Raw genomic sequence first — 12235 nt, 5'->3', positions numbered from 1 at the left:
ACATCCCAATCTCAGCCACATGGCCTTCTCAGAGTGGCTAATTTTCAAAAGCATTGGTTCAATACAAGCAAACTCTTGACTGGTTTCGAAAGACATCGTCTCAACAGCAGCGTCAAGCTTGATTAAACCAATGCTGATGAACTGGCAGATGTGTATGTTCAAGGTCCCTCTTTTAGAAATGGATCATTGGAGTTATAGCAATGACCCAGAATGAATTTCGGGGTGATGCGGTGGCCGGAGTTGAGTTTCTCCAGCCACGGCTGATTTGCTGGCAAACATCAATGGTAAGTGATATCTACATGCGATTTGATGCATGTATTTACACAATTCTACACCAATCGATGCATTTGTGCATTATACGAACTTTTATACAGAGACCACTACGTCACCAACAGTTAGCCAGAGAGCTGAACATTTCTGGCCTAAAGCTTTCTGACCTTGGACCAAATCACTCGGACTACGATTGATCTCGTCGGGGTGTCAAACTGAACGAGGTGGGGGCCTGGATAAATAATGATTGGTTGAGCAACCACCATGGGTAAAAATTATTAGTTTTTGTGGAACATTATAGATGTAAGTCGAAGTTCTATATAAGGATAGGTTTTGGCAATAAAACAGGTGTTAAGATGTTAAAACCCCAAACTGAAACCTTTTGCAAGGAATCATGTCTGCATTAACCACAAAGCATCCTTTGATAATATATGCATTGTCTTTGCAACTGATTGGTCCACACCAGAGACAGCTTTCTTTAGAGCCTCGTCTCAAACAGTGTTAGACCAGAGGACGCCAAAATGCGAACAGCACAAAGACATGTTCACCACAAGTATGCGTGTTTAATGCAGACATGATTCCTTGCAAAAGGTTTCAGTTTGGTGTTTTAACATCTTAACACCTGTTTTATTGCTAGAAAGAGTAAACCTATTCTTATATTTTGATATTGGCAAAGGAGGTCCCATGAAGTAGAAGTTCGTTGTGTGTTTTTAGTCACATCAAGCACGTTGGTTTGCCAGGTCAACATTGGCCAACAGCCTTTTGTTGAAGCAAACTCGAGCTTCGACTTTCTGAAGAAAAATAAAATTATGCTGCGGAGTGGACAGCAGAGTGCAGTGCAGAAAGATGCAGTATTATACTGGTAGGAACCCACTGGTTCCACTAGCCCACAGGGGATTATTGTGTCCGTCCGTCGTGCAGGGAGGGTTGGGTGGGGAGGGTGGGGCTGGGTGGGGAGGGGAGGGGCTGGCTAAAGTAGTGAACTATTTGTCTTTTGTCAACGTGACACTTTTTTGCTGATTGGCCGTGTCGGGTGGTGGAGGGTTACGACACATTTGTAGTGACATAGAACGGTCACTACTGTGTCGGCCCGTACGAGGGCTGGGGGCCCCAAGGGGGTGCCTGGGGGGTCACGTGGTGGAGGGATCCGGACCTTCCCAGAGGTGGGGGGGAAGGGAGGCGTGGCCTGGGCGGAGCCCGCCACGCCGGGGCGGAGCCGGCCACGCCAAAGCAGATATAAGCGTGGTGTGAACGCAGAGCGAGGCTGTTGTACTGTACTCCAAAGTGAAGACATCATTGGTCGTCGAGTCCCGAGTCGTCGTCCTGGGCCAGGCAGGCCGTTGCCTGCCTGGTCCAGTCTGTGTCGCGTTCCAGAGTGTTAGTGAGTTGAGGAAGGTGGTCACCACCTCATGTACAGTGTTATATTACTTACCGTTTAATAAATAGTGTTGCCTCCAAGCTGCGTGTGTGTGCACCTAATTCGAACCCACTACACATTTATAAATAAAGCGATCTAACCCAAAACGTTTATTATGAAAGATGGCTTTCTGTCCCATCGTCGGTGACAACGCCGCACACGCAAAAATCGATTTCTGAAGTTGGAGATTGCCCCGGGTGGCGGGGGGGGTCCTCGCAGATCTAAATAAATTAGTTCCAATAGATCTATTCACGTGCAAGTGTTGGATGCACTGTTGGATGGGCAGCTTGGGGAGGCTTTCATCCAGCAGTCATCGCTGACAACCCCTTATCAATGTCCTACCTTATTACAGACCAATTTAAAACCTTATTGGTCACCCGGTGCCCTTAAAAACAAATAGACAAACATCTTTTTTTGTCCGTATGGACCTGAAAACTCAATTTCCCTGTACAATAATTCGGACTGAACCATATTTCATTCAGACGCTGTCTTTCCGACAGCCCTGTTCTTCACCTGAGGACGGCTGCTTGCGTTGTGGCTGAAACGTCGTGAGAATTGTATTTCATTGTTTTATTTTTATTATTATATTATTTCCCTTCTACGTGACTTTACCGAAAGAACCAAGAAGATGAACCGTATGGCTTGACACGGTATGAGCCGTGGATTCAACCCATACATTCTCCACGGTCACCCCATTGTTGCATCACAGCCTTGACTACACAGTTCTCGACGCCCAAACCTCTCGGTGGCTCCGATGTTCCTCTTGAGCCGGGACCGCCGTTCCACCACCAGGGGGCGCAAGCGAATCGTGGTGGGTGGTGGGTGGTGGTGGGGGTGGTGTGGGTTGGTGGGGGGGGGTGGTGTGGGTTGGTGGGGGTGTTGGTGGTGGTTGTGGTGGTGGGTGTGGTGGTAGTGGTTGTGTGGTGGGGGTGGTGGGTGTGGGGTGGGGGGTGTGGGGTGGTGGTGGTAGTGGCTGTGGGGTGGTGGTGGTAGTGGCTGCGTGGTGCTGGTGGGGGTGGTAGTGGGTGTGTGGTGGGGGTGGTGGGTGGTAGTGGTGGTGGGGGTTGGTGGTGGGTCTGGTGGTGGTGGTGATGTGGGCGCGTGGTCAGTCGGTCCCACGCGGCTCCAGCGAGCGGCTCGGGGCCACTCACAAACCACCAACACGTGAGAGTCGCCGGGGCCTTGTACAGTAGCCGCGTTACATTACCCAGTGACAGGCGGGCCGGAGCCAGCGGCAGCAACAGCAGCAACAACAGCAGCAACAGCAACAACATCATCAACAACAGCAGCAACAACAACAGGAACAACAACAGCAGCAACAGCAGCAGCAACAACAGCAGCAACAACAGCAACATCATCAACAACAGCAGCAACAACAACAGCAGCAGCAACAACAACAGCAACAACAACAGCAGTAATAGCAGCAGCAACAACAGCAACAACAACATCAACAACAGCATCAACAACAGCAGCAACAGCATCAACACCAACAGCATCAGCATCAACAACAACATAACAACAGCAGCAGATACTCTCCTCGCCCTGCGTCAAGGTGTGTGAGCCCCACGTGGTGGTGTTGGTGGTGTTGGTGGCGGTGGTGGTGTTGGTGGTGGTGTTGGTGGTGGTGCCTGTCACAGGCTGCGTGGTTCTCTGTGTGGTGACGATGATGTTGTTATTATGGAGACACGTGTCTAGTCAGAGCCGTGTGTAGTAAGAACACAACACAACACACACATATATATAACAGGCAACTCAAGTTGTGTTCAAGGCTGACATTTCCGTTTTAGCCCGCCGGGGTTGGTGGTGGTGGTGGTGGCTGGGGGTTGGTGGGCTGCGTAAAGAAGGGAATCGTTGTCTCGAGCTGTGTAAATTGTGTGGTTCATATTTTGTTTGTTGCGGTTGCACCCGACTCAAAAGCTACATGGCTCACAGAGCTTTACCTAATCAATGAAACTTGAAAATGAAACTTGAGTGGGGAGCGGTGGTGCAGTGGTTGGGGCGCTACGCTGCGCGATGAACCCGGCGAACCGGCCACACACCGGATCACGATCATCTGAACCGGTCCCGGGCCCTCCCCTATGTCGACTCAGCCTTGAATGAGTCCCCGATGCGGCGTTTGTCTCCCCATTCGCGTGCCGTGCGGGCCTTCATAGGTTGCTGCTCGCTAACAGCACTTGCCCCAACAGTGTGTCGAGGCTACACTGGGGGGGGGGGGGGATCTTTGTCTTTGTGTCTGAGCACGTGGTGAGAATGAGCTCGGAGGGAAGGGCTTCTGTGGCTGGGATGGATTCATTAGAACCCCGGCTGGATGTGCTTTCTTGGTGGTGGTGGTGGCGGGTGGGTATTGTCAATTGTCCCCTTCGGGCAAGTTTCGGCACGTCCACTCCCTTACCCCTCCCCCCACCCTCGATCTCCGCATCTCAGCAGTGCCCCCTGTGTGTGTGTCTGTGTGTGTGTCTCTGTGGGTGGTAGTCGCGGGTTGCTGAGGAGATAGTCTGCCTCAGTGGCCCGCGATCACAAATCACTATTTAACTCCATCAAAAAAAGTAACCTGCAGCGCCACACCTATTACCATCATTAGGGGAAAAAACGGTGATCCAATCTCCAACCCCCAGGAACAGGTTTGCAGATTTGCTGAGCATTTCTGTGAGGTCCTGGGGGAGGGGAAATCCCTCAGCCAGGAAAACATCATGGCACAAAGTGGGGTTAACCCTGCTGAGGCTGCGGTGCCTCAAATATTGGAAGAGGTCTTGAGACCAGGAAAGGCACTGGGCAGAGATGATCTCCCAAGCGAAATGCTGAGGGAGGGTGGCGTTTGTGCACAGACTGCCCTATATGACATAACAACAGTCTGAACCACTGGATGGGTTCCGCAGGATTGGAAGGATGCCCTGGTGGTCCCCCTCTTTAAGAAGGGGTTCTGTGCGGTCCCCCTCTTTAAGAAGGGGGACCGCACAGACTGTAACAACTACAGGGGCATCTCACTCCTCAGTGTGCCAGGAAAGGTCCTGGCAAGGATTATTCAACATCGCCTTGCTAGGCACGCTGAGGAGAGGCTTGCGGGACCCCAATGCGGTTTCAGGAAAGGGCGGTCCTGCACAGATGCCATATTTTCTGTCCGTCTGCTACAGCAGAGGTGTAGGGAATTCCAACAAGACCTACATCTCTGCTTTATTGACCTGGTCAAGGCCTATGATACCATCAATAGGCCTGGGCTCTGGGTTGTTCTTCGTGCTTTCGGAGTCCCTGACCCTCTACTCACGATCATTAAGGACCTTCATGATGGTGAGCGGGCCCGGGTAAAATTACGTGGCCGGGAGTCGGAGTCTTTCCCTGTACACCTTGGGGTGCGACAGGGATGTCCTCTGGCTCCCACATTATTTAACATCTATTTCGACTGCGTAGTTCGTGAAGCCTTCAATAGCTGTACCGGGGGAATTTCTATTTGGTACAGATATAATGGGAGGCTGATCGACGCCCGGGTGCGATCAAGGGATGGCTCCCTATTGGTCAACCACGTTATGTATGCCGATGATTTGGTAATAGCTGCTCATTCAGAAGAGGAGTTGGAGACGCTGCTGCTGAGACTGGAGCGTGCCACTAAGAGATGGGGCCTTACCATCAGCCCCACCAAAACTAAGCACCTGCCTGGGTATTTTGTACCATCGGACACTCCACCCCCACAACTCCCAATCGGTGATGGGGAAGTTGTGGAGAGAGTGGAGAGTTTCCCATACCTGGGCAGTGTGCTTATGACCGGCTCCAGTTTAACAGCAGAGGTCTCACTCCGAATCAGTCGAGCGGCAATATCTTTTCATCGGTTGCGTAACGCTGTGTGGAAGCTACCTGGTCTGTCGCTCCGCACGAAGCTTCAGGTCTTCTCGGCCACGGTCATTCCCTCCCTTCTCTACGCTTGCGAAACGTGGACCCCCCTAATGGAGCATCTTCGCCGGTTGGAAACATTTAGGCTGGCCTGCCTACGATCCATCCTGGGTTTAACCAGGCTGGATTGTGTGAGGAGCTCACAAATTCTTGAAAGATCTGGGCAAAGTCCTATCGGTGAGCTCCTCCGGCAGGCAAGGCTGCGTTGGCTGGGTCATGTAGCCCGCATGCCCAGCCACCGCATGCCTAAACAGCTTTTGTTCGGCCGGATCGAGGGGGCTAAACGGGTGCGGCACGGGCTAGAGAGGAGATGGAGTGATGTGGTACAGGAGGACGTGGAGCTAAGTGGACTTGCCGATGACTGGTACCAGCGGTGTCAAGATCGGCCTCTGTGGAGGAGGCTCGTGAAGGACGCTACTGGGCAGTTGGAGGCAGTCGCCCTACAACAACAACGGAGGGCGGAGGAGCGGCGCTCACAACAACGAGCGGAGTGCCGGGTGGCTAAAGCACAGCAAGTTGGTACAGTAGGGGGCAAAGGTGGTGCATCAGCCAGTCATCTCGGTCATCTCGGTCAGTCGACCCGTGGCACCTGCTGGGTCTGCCCCGTGACCTCCTGCCAGCGGGCGTTCAACACTTCACATGGCCTCAAGGTGCACTTGGCCTGGCACAAGCGTCGTGGTGACGTCACCACCACTTAGTGGCGAATGGCGGTTGTTGTTGTTGTGTGTCTGTGTGTGTGCCTCTGTGTGTGTCTGTGTATCTCTGTGTGTCTCTGTGCTTCTCTGTGTGTGTGTCTGTCTGTGTGTATGTCTGTGTGTGGGGAGCGGTGGTGCAGCGGTGAGTGCGCTTCCCTACGAAACCGGCGACCCGAGTTCGATTCCCGGATGACGATGATCTGAAACCGGTTGTGGTGTCTTCCTCTAGGTCGACTCAGCCTCAAACGAGTACCTGGTGTGGGGGAGACAAAGACGGAGACAAAGACGGCCTTCATAGCACTTCGCCCCAACCAGTCTGTTCCGGCTACAGGGGGGATCTTTGTGCCTTTTGCAGGGTCCACACAGTGGCGGCGCTCACTCTCTCGTGATGTGACTTGCTCCAACTGGCAAGCGTGCAGCAGAGGTACCTGGCTGGCTGCCCCGGTATTATTGCCAGCACCAGCAGCAAAGAGCAAGCAAGCAAGCACTTGTGAGTACGATTCCACGTTGTTATATTGCCTGACGAACGCCCTCCCGTATCCTATTATTCACACATTTACTTCATTTACCCAGCCAGTAGGCTCGGCGGGAGAGCGAGTGCCTCCCCAAAAGGGAGCTTGCGAGTTCGAAATCCTAGTTTCACTCGATAGCCCATCCATCATCCTCTCGTGAACGATAAAATAGGTAAATACCATGGTGCGACTCGCCCCTGCCATAGGAATGAGGAATTCCTGCCACTGGCGCGGGGTTGTAAATCGGAGGCGATCACCGCCACGGTGATCATTCGAGCAGTTAACACGGAACGTTGGGCCGACATTGGTCCAACGGTGCCAACCACATGCCACAAACTATTGGCCCAACGCTTGCTGGGAAATCAATGTGAGCATTACATCTGAGCGTGGTGCTGGCAAGCCAGCCCCCTCGTGTGCCACAGTGCCGCTCGCCTACAGTAACTTGCCCCAACAGACTGTTCAGGCTATGCGGGGGATCTATGTCTTTTTGTGTGCGTATATATATGTGCGTGTAATTATAATTGTGTGTAATTGTGCGTGGAATTGTCGTTGGCACATTAGGGGTCACAGGCGGTGCATCGGACAGTCATCTCAGTCAGTCAACCCATGGCACCTGGGTCTGTCCCATGACCTCCTGCCAGCGGGCGTTCGACACTTCACGTGGCCTTAACGTGCACGTAGCCTGGCACAAGCGTCGTGGTGACGTCACCACCACTTAGTGGCGAATGGCGGTTGTTGTTGTGTAATTGTGTGGAGGACAAATGGGTTGTTTTGGGGAGAATTAAGCCGTGAAATTCCACGGGTGTTTCCTAGCCTTGTTCTGCATAATATGTTGAAACTTCTTTCGCACCGTACATAGCCAACCGCGCTAATCGGAGGTGCGGGAGAGTGACAACAGACGATACGCAAAAAAGGCAGCCCTAAGTAAATGAGTTTTCGATGTAGATTTAAAAGAGCCAAAGTTCTGGTGGAAATTCTAATGCCAGAAGGAAGTGTTCCAGGCGGTTGCAGAGGGCACAGCTTAAGAGCACGCGATGTCCTGACGGTCTTAGTTTGGCGGGTGGCTAGGCCATTGAGGGGATGTAGCCAGAGTTCGCGACGTGGTCTATGCTTTTACATAAGTTCCATAATTACATGGTTCACAAATGCGTAGGTTTGTAGGAATGCGCTTTATATAACGTGACTTTTGTGCACAGTACACACTTTAATGTGCGTATATGTTACGTGCCATTTAAAACTTGTGTTATATAACATTTACATACGGAAAATGCGTTACCGATACAGTCGAATAGATATGCTGTATACTCTGGAACTGCATGAATACGCATGTACGTGGCGGTAATGTGTAAGTCTTTATCTCCTAGAGATGTATACAGCGCCTCATTCCAACATCAACATGTGGGAACGTACAGTGGTTGCTGCTGGTGCTGTGAATGACACTGGAGCAGCCAGCGAGCCAGATTCCCACACGCTTGCCAGCTGGAGCAAGTCTTGCGTGCGTGGTTTGTTTTGTGTGTGTGTGTTTAGTTTCTTGTCCTTAGCCCGGCACCTCCGATTAGCACGTTTGGCTACGTACGGTGTGAAAGAATTTCAACATAATACAGGTTTTTTTTGGGTTAGATCGCGTAAAAATCTAAATGTGTCGTTAAACCAGCCACCACCCGACACAACCAATTAGTAAGGTTTGTCGTGTAAACAGAACGTGCCAATTAATTACTAGCACAGCACACCGGTGTGTTGGAGAGAGCAAAGCCACAACATTTACAATCTGAGTACGACGTTTTGCCAGTAATTACAACCAGCTTCATCAGGCGACAGCCGCAAACCGGGTAACGAAGCAGAGTGGATCTCGTCCATTTCTCCTTTAAAGGAGTGAAAAAAAAATCGCAATCATAAATCTCGATTGAAAATGCATTTCTTTAGAACACCTTTTTGTGTTTGTTGTTCTCCCCCCGCACCTCCGATTATAGCACGGTCGGCTACGTATGGTGTGAAAGAAGTTCAACAAACATACATACTTCTTTTGTACGGATTAATAACAGCAGGTTAAAGATGTAATTTTAGATTTGTTATCCATTCTAGATTTGAAGCTTTCGTGACTGCAAGGAACCATACTCTTTGGTTTTTTCCGTAAAGTCACGTAGGTTAAAAGCAGGAAAACAAATAAATTAAATCACGACGTTTCGGAGGCAACACGGAGGCTTGTGTTGCCTCCGAAACGTCCTGATTTAATTTATTTGTTTCCCTGTTTTCCGCAAGCAGAGTGGATCTCGTCCATTCCTCCTTTAAAGGAGTGAGGACAGCCGTGGGTGTTTACAATGTGGTCGATTTGTGGCCACACTCGCAGGCATCCATACAAAAAAACAGCCCATGCTTTTATACTTAACCAGGAGCGGGCTTTTGCTCGTGTTCTATAGGCTTTTGTGTCACTCGATACAGAAGGGGAATTATTATGAGTACATGTATAGCCCGTTTGTCAATCTACTGCTGGATGAGGACCTCACCAAGCCTTGGTCAGTGCGAGTCGGTGGCGGTGGGGAGCGAAGATGGTGGGAGCATTGAAGTACAGAACAATGATGGATTTTGCTCCACTGCCCACCACTACGTAGCACAACCCCCAGCCAGTTTTAATCAATCCGAGCACTCACTATCCAGTCTCCACCCTGCTTAGCCTCTGAGGTGTGACAACATTGGGCACATCACGGGTGATTGGCTGTGTTTATACACACGGTTTTGATTTAAGATACATTGACATGCCGTTATAATTATGTCCGAGTCTTTCTCCTTGGCATTCGTTGCCGATTCAATGGGCCAGGACCAGTAAATGCGTGTGACAAACACGAGGGTCCATTACAGGATGTAATGTTATGTAAACAGTAATGCTAAAGCCAGGGTTCTTCAGCTTTTGCCCGTGGGCCACATCGGAGGAAAGATAAACAGGTCATACAGATGAGAGGCCTGCAGACAAGAGGTGACGAGAGGTGATCACGTGCACTGAATGGATCAGAAATGACGATGTCACAACGCTACGTTGCACTGTGCAAATATAGCAGGTCACGGCCTACACGCCCTAGGCTTTTGGCGGTGTCAATGGGGTTGTGTAGTGTGGACTTGAGGGTCATTGGGACAGCATTTGAGTGCTTTGTTGTTTTGTTTCGTATTGTCTATAAACGCCGACCGTTGGTAGATAAGACAGTTGTATCACTTTCACGGGAAGGCCAATGACATGGCGAGGTTTTCTTTATTAGAACACCGACAGTTCAGGGGTCACTCGCAACAGCCCCGCCCAGTGGAGATGTCACGAGCCGCCATTGGCCGGTGGTCTGGACCAGGGGTCGGCAACCAGCGCCTCTGGAGCCGCATGCAGCACTTTTAAGGACTGGCTTTGTGACACGTGATACTGGTAGGAACCTCCTGGTTACACCAGTATCATACTGATGATAATACTATATTCTATCAAAAATTATTTTTTCAAATATAAACATTAATTTTTATATGTTATGTTTCGGCTTAGGTCTAATTGTCCACGCTCAACTGACGTTGGCTGTAAACCACCACGGTCCCTTACGTTAAGGCAAGCTTTGGGGCCACTTCCTGGAGTCGTGGAGTTCTGCCATTACGAGTAGGGTACATTTCATTAAAGCGTGTTTTAAAATTTTATTTTTAAATATTACTTCTTTTGCTATCCAACAGTGGATTAAACTTCAAGTTTCGCGTTTATTTTGTTTATCCAGGTGAGAACTCAAAGAGACCAGGATAACCTCATTGGTAATTGGCAAAATTTTATTGATCATGGATGACGATTGAGTCAATCGAACCCGAGTCTGTATTTATTATTTAGTTTGGCATTACCCACTTTCGGCCGTAAGAATTTGTAATCTACATGTGTTGTGTAAAGTGTTTGAGGGAAGCTGCAGTGAAATAATGGTTCGCACACTGGACTTGCAATCCAGAGGTCAGAAGTTCAATTCGATCTCCCGGCGTGGCAGTTGCAACCATTGGTGCCAGATTCTGAAATCCACAAGCGCCGCCTCTGTCCACACCGAGCGGTATAAATGGGTTAGGGGCCGTCCATAAATGACGTCACGCACCTAGGGGGGGGGTCAGACATTTGTGACGATGTGTGATGGGGTCGGGGGGGTTTGAGAAATGTGACGTCACATTAAATACGCACTACAATGACAATAGTTGAAAGCGATTTGAAGCATGTTTTATTTTCAAAATGGAAATATGGTTTTTGGGGGGGGGGGGGCAGAGCTTTGTGACGTCATATTTGAGGGGGTGGTCTGACTTTTTGTGACGCCGTGTGACGAGGGGGGTGGGGGTCAAAAATCGTCAAAAATCGCGTGACGTCATTTATGGACGGCTCCTTACGCCACAGTTAGTCCATCGGTAGAGGTCACGTGTGGTTTGATACTCCCACTTCCAAGATGTCTGATCAGCGTGGAAGATTAGGCCAAAATACCCTGTATGTTGAACTTCTTTCGCACCGGACGTAGCAAACCATGCTCATCGGAGGTGCAGGGTGAGGACTAAACTAAAGACAAAAGGCATTTTTAAAGAATTGAGTTTTCAATCTACCCTCTAGAGATGGTCTCGAGACCTCCGTCGAGTGGAGGCCCTTCTGTCGGCAGTGGCGTGAGCGAGCAACTGCAGGGGCTGCACCTTTACCTTCACCTAAAAAAAGTGTGTGAGAAATAAATTCAAACAATTAGCTGGAGGTTGCGTATGTACGTGCGTGTGTACGTGCGTGTGTACGTGCATGTGTACGTGCGTGTGTACGTGCGTGTGTGCACGCGTGTGTACGCGTGTGTACGTGCGTGTGTACGTGCGTGTGTGCACGCGTGTGTATGTGCGTGTGTACGTGCGTGTGTACGTGCGTGTGTGCACGCGTGTGTATGTGCATGTGTACGTGCGTGTGTACGCGCGTGTGTACGTGCATGTGTACGTGCGTGTGTACGTGCGTGTGTACGTGCGTGTGTACGTGCGTGTGTGCACGCGTGTGTACGTGCGTGTGTACGTGCGTGTGTACGTGCGTGTGTGCACGCGTGTGTATGTGCGTGTGTACGTGCGTGTGTACGTGCGTGTGTGCACGCGTGTGTACGTGCATGTGTACGTGCGTGTGTACGTGCGTGTGTACGTGCGTGTGTACGTGCGTGTGTGCACGCGTGTGTACGTGCGTGTGTACGTGCGTGTGTACGTGCGTGTGTGCACGCGTGTGTACGTGCGTGTGTACGTGCGTGTGTACGTGCGTGTGTGCACGCGTGTGTATGTGCGTGTGTACGTGCGCGTGTGCACGCGTGTGTACGTGCGTGTGTACGTGCGTGTGTGCACGCGTGTATGTGCGTGTGTACGTGCGTGTGTGCACGCGTGTGTATGTGCGTGTGTACGTGCGTGTGTGCACGCGTGTGTACGTGCGTGTGTATGTGCGTGTGTACGTGCATGGCATTGGCTGCCTC

General features: G+C 50.7%; 1 protein-coding gene across 2 annotated transcripts in view; it reads left to right on the top strand.

Annotated features, from left to right (window-relative positions):
- The first annotated feature begins 2769 nt into the window (after positions 1-2769).
- EOGT (EGF domain specific O-linked N-acetylglucosamine transferase) overlaps positions 2770-12235 on the top strand; it is a 38387-nt gene continuing 28921 nt past the window's right edge. Inside the window, exons 1-2 of one of the 2 annotated variants that reach the window (XM_078610521.1) lie at positions 2770-3239; positions 6620-6754. The gene's annotated coding sequence lies outside the window, so the exon portion shown is untranslated. Of the gene's footprint in view, positions 3240-6493; positions 6755-12235 lie in introns of both variants that reach the window. The other variant, XM_078610520.1, reaches the window with a different exon arrangement.

This window comes from Lampetra planeri, chromosome 34 (genome assembly GCF_965212315.1).
Source record: "Lampetra planeri chromosome 34, kcLamPlan1.2.h2, whole genome shotgun sequence".
In the NCBI taxonomy this organism is placed as follows: Eukaryota; Metazoa; Chordata; class Hyperoartia; order Petromyzontiformes; family Petromyzontidae; genus Lampetra; species Lampetra planeri.
This window is presented reverse-complemented; position numbering and strand designations above follow the sequence as displayed.